This window comes from Poecilia reticulata, linkage group LG3 (assembly GCF_000633615.1).
Source record: "Poecilia reticulata strain Guanapo linkage group LG3, Guppy_female_1.0+MT, whole genome shotgun sequence".
In the NCBI taxonomy this organism is placed as follows: Eukaryota; Metazoa; Chordata; class Actinopteri; order Cyprinodontiformes; family Poeciliidae; genus Poecilia; species Poecilia reticulata.
In genome coordinates this window covers 32,276,028-32,285,837 of record NC_024333.1, presented here as the reverse complement: position 1 = coordinate 32,285,837, position 9,810 = coordinate 32,276,028, and the positions used below count along the sequence as shown (strand labels likewise).

The 9,810-nt window shown below is 39.5% G+C and overlaps 1 long non-coding RNA gene across 2 annotated transcripts in view; it reads left to right on the top strand.

Moving 5' to 3' along the window:
* The window catches only part of LOC103462990 (uncharacterized), a 22,258-nt gene that overhangs the window by 1,499 nt on the left and 10,949 nt on the right, over positions 1-9,810 (top strand). For both annotated transcript variants that reach the window (XR_001776429.1, XR_001776430.1), the window contains exon 2: positions 6,983-7,120. This is a non-coding gene — a long non-coding RNA (uncharacterized LOC103462990). The remainder of the gene's footprint in view (positions 1-6,982; positions 7,121-9,810) is intronic.

Sequence of the window (9,810 nt, the reverse complement as noted above, 5' to 3'; positions counted from 1 at the left end):
CAGCTTGGCGCGAACTGAGGAGGGCAGCGGGAACACACAGGATATAACGCAAAAACAGGAAGTAAGAAAATAAAAGCTTCCCCACCAAAATAAAATACAATTTAAAAAAACAAAGGAAAAGAAATGTTCATAGATGAGGATGGATTTTTGCACACTAGGAACAAAAAAATAAATAAAAGTAATATAAAACAGAAACAATATATAACAGACATGTCAATTCAAAGAAAATTAGTTTTGAGAAGGTTCACAAAGAAAATTAAATAAATAACTCTGCTACAATGGCATGTTGGGGTTTTACTGGATTATCCTCTGGAATCGGGATGTTCGTGAGTGGAATCGGTCCGTGTGGCGTGTTGCTCCTTCCATGTGGCTGGAGACACGAACTGATCGAACCTGTTATCGCGTGTGGTCACAGAGGTTTGGAGAATCGGCCGATAATTCTTAAATCGTGCCGTGTGAACCAGACTGAACACTCACAAGCTCTACTCCTCTCCCCTCGACCACCGCGCTAACGCTCTGACTCTGGTCGCTATGGTAATATTTACATATCCCTTCAAAATAAGATACAGATGCGCCACAAAAACGAACCTTTTGCGAGACGGGCCCGCCACACGCACGGATGCACGCACACACCCCCAGGCCTGCATGAAACCTTTTCTTTATGAACATTTTCACTCCTTTTTACCGGGCAGCAGCAGCTAATCTGAACTCTTCCTCAATCCGTCCGTCCCTGGTCTCTTGGTCTCTCTTATAATCATCCACCTCCGACGATAATAAAGCCCCTGAATCGTTAATTCTCCCTCCTTCTCCGCTACTGAATCTGCTCCAGCGGTCAAAGTTTGTGTGGTAAACATATCGGTTAGTTTGACACATTTTTCTGAATGGTCTTATGTGCTTTTTAGCTATTGTGGTCGTAGTTTTTCTGACCCGCCCCGTCTCCTATCCTCTCACTTTTCTCGGACTCCGGTTAGCAGCTAACCGTTAGCAGCTAACCGTTAGCTGCTGAAATGGCTCTATTTATAACCTTAGAGGGGAGGGTCGGGCCAAGGAGAAGCAAGAGATTTCATTGGATAAGCCCAATGTCCGTCAATAAAATCAACCAATGGGCTGTCGATAAAAATTATAGTTAAGATACTTTGTTTTGTGAAATCATGACAGCGTAGAGCCGCCAGATATGGACGGTAAATGCACCAGTCTGTAGTCCAGACGGTCAGTCCTCCCCTGGACAGACGTTCAACCTGAATGCAGCTTTTTTTTTTCCTGTTCAAATTATCAACCCATCACAGTGTTGGGTACGTTTCTCCAATTTACACTCCACTAAATATTTCTACCCGCATTTGGCCAGTGGCGGGTGCTAATTTCCACCCCTGGCTTTGAGTTCTAGTTTCATTGCTCACCTGTGCTGCCTGCCTGCACTTTGTACTTGCTCATAATATTCACTAAATCATTAAGCTAAGTTGCTGCCACACCTTTCAGAAATCAAAGTAAGCGACGCTCCCCACGGCGCGTCGTCCTCCTCTGATGGGGTGGGACGCCCGCTGCAGCCACAGACATTATTTTAAAAAGTGATCCATAGAGAAATCAATCATTCATGCATAGAGGTTGGTTAGAGTACCCCAAAATTATACTCCAATCAGAGTAAATACGTTTAATTAAGCAAGTGTAAAAAGTATTTGGTAAACTACTCAAATACTGAGTAACTGATCATAACACCTGGTTTAATACTCAAAATGTGTCCTCAGACAACTCAAAGTATAAAAGTTATGTGAACATTCTGGTATTTTAAATATTACCAGAATCATTTATACAAAAAAGGAGTTAGGTTTGGAGGCCGGTTCTGGACCAGATTCACCACGAGGGCCAACGTAGTCAGTGTTTTTTTAAACAAACAAACAAACAAAACAAAAAAAACAGCAATATTTCATCATTTGATATAAGTGAGCCAAAGATCCAGGTGCAGATCCCTGCAGATGGAAAGCGTGATCCGACACAGCAGCTAAAAGTGCAGCACGGTGGTTTTTATTTCATTGTTAAAGCGAAATTGTGAAGGTTAAAAAATCCACCACTGAGTGAGTATAAGACATGTATTTAGTATAACTTCTTTGGTTCCCCGTTGGCCCCCATCTAGAACCGCTGCAGGTCTGTGTCTGGTGCATTAATGACCACTGACCCAGTCCTCTCTGAAAACTGTCATGTGTGAGTGAGAGACAGGATCCAGTTCATCTCTGTTTTGAGCCTAAGGCTGCGTTCACACTGCAGCCTGAAGTGATTTTCTTGCCGGGGCCGTTCACACTGCCAGTAAATGCGACCTGTATGTGTTCTGCAGTCAAAACGGGCAAACCACCTGAAAGTGTCCCGCATGCGCAGTAGAGGGCGCCATAGCGTCAGCGTTCTCAGTGTTCTGCCAACCGCCATRARAAGAAGAAGAAGAGCTCAGTGTTTGCGGAAGTAAACATGGAGGCTAACGGTGTAGCTTAGCTTATATATTTGAAGTTGTTATCAGGCAGGAGCAGCAAATTTAGTCCGTCATGGTTGTTGTTTTTCTTCCCACTTGCTCGTATCAGGAGCAGAATAGTGAGATTTGTTGAGAATCAGTGACGTTCAGTTCGGATGAATGCGACCTGAACGTTATGGTCGCATTTGAATCGGATACGTATCGGATATGGTTCACATTCGGAAAAGAATCCGACCTGTGCTGTTCACACTGCCATGAAAAGATCGGATACAGGTCGCATTAATTAAAAAAAATCGGAATTGGGTCACTTCAGGAATTGGGTTTTTTTAAATTCCGATTTTTTTTTTACTTAATGCGACCTGTATCCGATCTTTTCATGGCAGTGTGAACAGCTCACACTTTCAGTTCGTTTGCCCGTTTACACTGCAGAACGCAGAGAGATCGCAATTACTGGCAGTGTGAACGGCCCCGGCAAGAAAATCGGAATTGCCAAAAATTCGGAATTGGGTCACTGCAGGGTGCAGCGTGAATGCACCCTGCAGTGACACTCAAAGTTTAAGTGTCTCAGATTAAAACAATTTGTTTAAATTTGTTTTGATTTGGGCTTGTTTTCACTAATTATGTTGCCATGGTTACTCGAAATCCAAGTAAAAGCCCCTCMCAGGGTTGAGCCGCATGTTTTGATATGTTGTGGGGGTGCATGCTGCGGTTCAGGCAGGATAACATAATGCATTGCTATGACAGGGCCCAATAAATAAAGGAATATTCAGGAATTATTGACTTAAAAGAAGCTTCTGCATCTTGCTGGAACGTTGTTTTTTGTAATTTAGTTTTTCTTATTTCAATTGTTCTAAAATATTTGCTCTAAAAATACTTGGTAAGATTTTGCGTTTGGACTCAGCTGAACCTTCAGAGTCACATAAAGGCAGGTACAAAAACAGTCTTYTATCTTTACTCACGTTGATTACTGCAACAATCAAATGTGTCTTAATTTTATTTTGAGATTTTATGATGTAAAGCACTGAGAACTGCCTCGCTATTAAAATGTGCTTTACAAATAAACCTGAAAAAAGAGAAAAAACTGCCAATAATCATCAACTATGGCCATATTCAATAAATTAGAATATTAGTGAAAGGTTTATGTATTTCTCGCAACACATTATATAGATTAATTCCCCACAGATTGATGTTTTAAAGCCTTTTTAAGGAGACAGATGCTTGTTAAATTACAAAGTCCCATTTTTTAAAGTCATATTAGATATAAACAGGTTTACACTGTGCTGTAAAATTAAACTGTGGGGCTGGAAAGCGCATAATACTTCCCCTTTAATGCGGAAATGTGGGTTTGATGAAAATATGTTTAAAACCTGCTTAAAGGTTGTTTTCCAAAAGGTGCTTTTAATCCAACAGAAACTGAACAGCTGCGTTCAGACCGAGGCTGAATTGCGCCCAGGTGGATTAATTAGGCGGCTAATGAGGGAGGAAATCCCATCGCTGCTTTATTTTATACCTGCCTCTGTTGTTTCACCTTCACCGTCCTGGTTCTCCTTTTCTCTGGTAAATATCCCTGCAGCTCTTTGTCTTCATTATTGCTCAGCTGCCAGTGGGATCTCTACCCTCTTCTTCTGTAAATTGATACAAAACGACGCAAAATTCGCTGCATAAACGGGAGGAAACCACCTGGAGATCATAAGCAAGTCGAGGTCAAAGTTCACTCTCACCGTTCTGTAACATCCCAAACGTCACTGCAGCCCACGTCAAACACATTAAATGGTTAAAAATTAAACATTTCGCTGAGCGGTCGTCTGCACCTAAACACACACGTTGCCATGGTAACCGCTTCCTGGTTTGCTGTTGCCCTCCAGCAAAATATTCAATTTACCATAGTGGTGTTTTGTTGCTCAAGGGCTACAATTTAAAAGGTTTCTATTATTTAGTGAAGAAATAAAATGCATCAACATGTTTTTTTTTTTTTTTTTTTTTATTTAAGCGTAAGTTTTTTTTTTTTTTTTCAGATGGAAAAGGGAGAGGAAATGTTTTCAGTTGGAAAACTGGACAAAGATCCAGAACAATCCACCCAGTCTGGCCTCCGGAGGGCGAGGAGAAAACCAAAACCAGAAAAAAATAAAAGGCAAGTTTGTTAATACAGAAATATTCATACGCAATGTAATCCAAGCAGGAGGAAAAATAACGAAGCATTAAAGAAAATGTTTTAAATTACACAAATTAAATGAAATAATGTCTGAAACTTTCATTAGACTGGTCGTTTCTGTTTACATAGTTCTATGTTGTGTCTGAATGACTGCATCATTTAAACCAGATTAAACTCTTCTACTTGCTAGTCACACATCTGACTCCCCACTGAGGAGCCAGCAGGAAAGTGAGCCTGCAGTACCCGCCGTTCAACCGATAGGGGGCAGCACCGAGACGGTTTTACACAAAATATGGCAGAATTAAATACAATTTACACAAAAATCTCAGAATTTGAACAGTAATGTAAAGATAGCACCTCTAATGACAATTTTAGAAAGTTTACTTGTAAAAAAGTTGATTTGAGGTTTAGTTGCTCTTTGTTTTTTTCTAATAAATGATACTTTCAGTGTTTAACTCTCATAAGTTCAGTTTATTAGTCAGATTAGTTTGCAAAAGTTTCTAACTCAGTGCAATCTACTGGGTTCCTTAATTAGAAAACTTTGTAACTAATTTGAATAATAAACTGAACTTGGTGCGTTTTGTGCAGTAGGTTTGGAAACTGCCTGTATAATTGGATTAAAATGAACTTTTTTTTGTAAAGTGCTTTGAGCCATTTGCTGTGAAACGCTGTGATATGGATGAACTGACTTGTATCTCTATGATCTCTCTCTGTTTGTTTGCCGCTAGCGATATTTAAATCTTTTAATTTTTCAGGTAACTCTGTGGGAAGCTAGCTGCAGGAATCAGCTGAGTGGTTCTTCATGCTTCCAGCTGCTGTTTGAAGTTCAAACATGGAGAACCGTTTGAGGCGAAGGCGCCTGTTTGGATTCCTAATTCTGCAGTTTTAGTTCAGAGTGAAAGATGAAATTATCATTTGATCCTTTGCAGGTTTTCAAAACACATGAATGTGGCTTCAGATGAGCAGGATGCAGAGGCCGCTGCTGCTGACCGTCAAACAGCAAATGCACTCAAGAAAAAGTAGAGAAATTAAGAAGCCCATTAAATTAAATTAAATTAAAAAGTGTTTAATTAAACAGATGCTGAAGTAACTGAGTAACTGCATATTTGTAACACCTGGAGCAACGTTTGTAAATGTTGTAATCTGACTGACAGAAATATTCAATTGGCCGTTTACTGGGTGCAAATTCTGGTATTTCAAAGACAAAATAATGCAAATAAATATCTGAAAAACCACAAGATTTAAGTCAAACACAAGAATAAAATCATCAAATTAACAGAATAAAGTTGAAATGTTATAAGAATAAAGATATTATCTTGACTTTATTCTTGCAATATTATGACCTTTGAAAGAATACAGTCAAAATAATATGAAAATAAAGACATATTTAGAGAATAAAGTCTCAAATTTAAGAGAATAAAGTTGTAATATTACAACTTTTTTATTGTAATACAATATATAATATTATCTTGTATTTATTATTGTAATAATATGACTTTATTCTCTTACAACTTAATTATTGTCATATTATGAGTTTATTATCCTATTATTTCGACTTTAATAATTTCATGACATCATTCTTATAATTTTTTTATTTTACCAATCAATCAATAACATCACATTTCAGCAGCAAGGCTGTTCAAAGTGCTTTACATAATAAAAAAACAGCATGTGACGTTAAATAAACAGTAAGAAAGAGATTTGGAAAAAAAAAAAGATTAAAAAAGATAAAAACATTAGAACCGGCTCCCCTTTTCAACCAGGGGGGGGCGACACCCCCCTGTCCTTATCTGGGACTCTAACCCTCTGGGACTTTAGTCAAAAACGCCGTTTGACAAGGACTCCAACCTCTAGGTTTTTAGTTGCAACTGGGACTCTAAACCCCGTAGGACTTTAGTTAAACGTCATTTAACTGGGACTCTAACCCTCTGGGACTTTAGTCAAAAACGCCGTTTGACCAGGACTCCAACCTCTAGGTTTGTGGTTGAAACGCCGTTTAACTGGGACTCTAGTTAAAAATGTTACATTTTCTAAATGTTTTTATATTTATATATATGTATATAATGATAAATGGTATTTTTCTTGTGTTCACTTGACGTCCAAACGCCTCAGCAGACAGAAAACAGGATTGGAACAACGAAGATGGCGTATAAACAAGAGGTCTCACTACAGCATAAACTGCTGAAAACTAATTTTTTCATTTAAAATGTGTTTTTTCTTCATTCTGTTTCTGATAAAGTTTCTGGATATAGAGTATCCAGAAACCTAAAGTACATTTTTCCAAAACATTTACTCAAGTGAACATAACTGAATAAATGTAACTAGTAACTACCAGATCCAGACCTGCTGTTTAAACTCCTTCCCTCCGTCTCCAGGCCGCAGGCGTCCAGTCTGACCGCTTCCCTCTCGCTCTCCAGCTTCCCCTGCCGCTCAGCGTGACTTCCCAGAATCCCCTGTGGCGTGAGAAGAGAAGCAGCTCTGCTTTCTGATTGCACCGCAGCGTCTGAGTGGAGGTAAAGATCCGACACTGATCACTTCCTGCTGCGCTCTCACCTTCTTCCTCTCCACTTTATTCTGCCTCCTCCATTTTCTCCTTCACTCTGTTTTCATTTCGATATTCAGAGCAGGATGGACAAACTGCAGAACTTCTAACACATTAAAGCTGCAGTAAGTTTTATTTAAAAATATGTTCTTTATGTATTTGCCAAAACATTCACTGTATTGTGACGGCATGATATGAGACGGATAATCTCTGAAAAAATCCATCTCCTTCTTGAGCTATTCCTGAAGAAATGAACCAAAATCAACCAATCAGAGCCAAGAGGCAGGTCTTAACGCTGTCAATCAACCTTATGAACTCGCTCACAGCTGAAAGTGCTTCACAAAACATGTATGAAAAGCACATAAAACATAACATGAAATTAAATTAAAAGCCTGTGCGTATAAATAAGATTTTAGCTTAGTTTTAAAATAATGTGTGGAATCGGTGCAACGTAAAAACAGTGGGAGAGAATTCAGACAGTAATAGCTTGAAACAACCGATATTCTTTTCTATGGTTTCCAGCATTTAAAATTTAATTTTCAATGGTTTCCATTAGAGGTGTGCCGATCGATAGGCCACCGATCATAATCGGCCGATTTTCGTGAAAAAGTGAATGATCGGTGATCGGCGATCATTGGCTCTTGTTGCCGATACCGATCACCTGCATCTCATTTCTCAGCCTGCCTGTGCAGCTGGTCTCCTCTTTCCTTCACACTGCACAAACGCGCAGCAACAAATCCTAAGTGATGTGGAACTATAACTATAACGCACTGAGTGAATGGGGAAGTTTGCGTGTTGCGGTGGAAAATTGAAGCGGGTCAAAATGCATCAACACGACGAAGCTAATACGACATAAAAACAATGCCATACTTAAGGAGTTTGGCTACATCGAGACTCACTGCAGTAAAAAGACATATGGAGGATCAGATAGCAGGCAAAGCAGCACACAGCTACAAACACTCACCCGGATTAGCATGACGGTCAGAAAGCTAAACAAATAACCCGCAAAATTATTTAAGTCTTGGAGCTGCGATGTAAGACGCTGGTTCTGCTCTCGCTGTTGAACCGCTGCTACGCTACAGGTAGTAATATTTCACAGACGGAGCGCAGCTTCTGCTCCACCTGGTAGTGACTCTCACACCGAACCTCTGCTTAAAGCTGCAGCATCTAAAATACATTTTACATACGTATTAAAACTTTCGCCGTCCTAACATGAGACAGATAATCTCTAAAAAATAATCGATCTCCTCCCTGCTCTGCATAATTACTCCGCTCAGTCAGAAACAGCCACTCAGAGCTAGCAGTGATCAGCTAGCCGCCATGCTAACAGGAAGTTTTCATTCAGTAACTCAGGATTGTTTATTGTAATGGATCCTGCATTTGCCTTTTTGGCAATGCCAAATTCCTCTCTTATACTGCAGAGGATTAAAGATCATCAAGGTTTGAATCACTGTAAAGGAATTCAAGGTAAACAACCTCCGCCAGGTGAATCACTACTTCCTGTTTCCTGCCAGTCATTTCTTTACAGTCAGACCTGAAACAGAACTGCTAAAAACTTGTTACAGTAAAAACTGTTTAGCTTTYCCTGGGTTTTCATTCTGGGTCCAAACTGTGCAGACGGAGTGGGATGGTTTAGCTCAAAGCTGAATCATGTGTTAAAGTGGCCCAGTCAAAGTCTAGACCTGAATCAAAGTGAGAATCTGTTGTAAAAAATGTAATTCTGAGTAGAAGAATCAGTGAAAAGTTGAGTGTTTAAATTTGGAAAGTCCTTCAGCCTGAACTGCAGAAAAACATTTTACAAAATGTTTGACTCAGGAAGGTTGAATATAAATGCACACCACACTTTTCAGAGCTTTCTTTGTGAAATTGCTATGAAAGTTATTTTTAACACACTTTTAGCTGCAAACAGACACATTTACAAACCAACAAATCCAGGCATGATTTTTATTTGCGTTTCTCTAAATGTGGGGTTTTAATCCGTATTTCCTCATAAATCATGTAGTTTCCTGTGTCAGGTTGCGGTTTGTATGCACACAGGTGGCTCCTCCGGCGGCGAAGGGCGACTAGAATACAAATACATCTTAATTAAGGGCTAATTTCCCGCTCCATTGATTCCAGCTCCCACGTTGCTGCGCCGCTTCGCTCGGAGGATCAATGAGCACAAAGTACATACATGTGGATTTGGCTGCAGGCGTTTCTTTTTTTTATTATTATTATTTCTCCCCTGAAACGAGGATTTTTTTAGGTTTCATGGATTTGTTTTGGAGGCGAGTCAGAAAGGAGGACGGTTACAGAAGCTCAGGATATCAATGAGGAGCGAAGACGCCTCGGGTTTGTCAGCGGCTCCGTCGGGTCGATGCTAACGGATCATAAATGCTTCATTATATTTACAAAGTTACAAATTCTAATCAATAAAGATCAAGATGATGAAAACAGGTGGAAATAGGTTCAAACAACGACAGATTATTAAGGTCATACTAAGACAAATTAAACGATAAAGAAATAAATAAGTCATAATATTACAAAGGTAAAGTCGTGACACTTTGAAAATATGTTCATAATATTATAAGAATAGTCATAAAGTTGACTGAAATAAAATCCTGGTTCTCCTCAAACCTGCTTCAGCTTAACAGTGATAAAACAGAGGTTCTTCTCATTGGT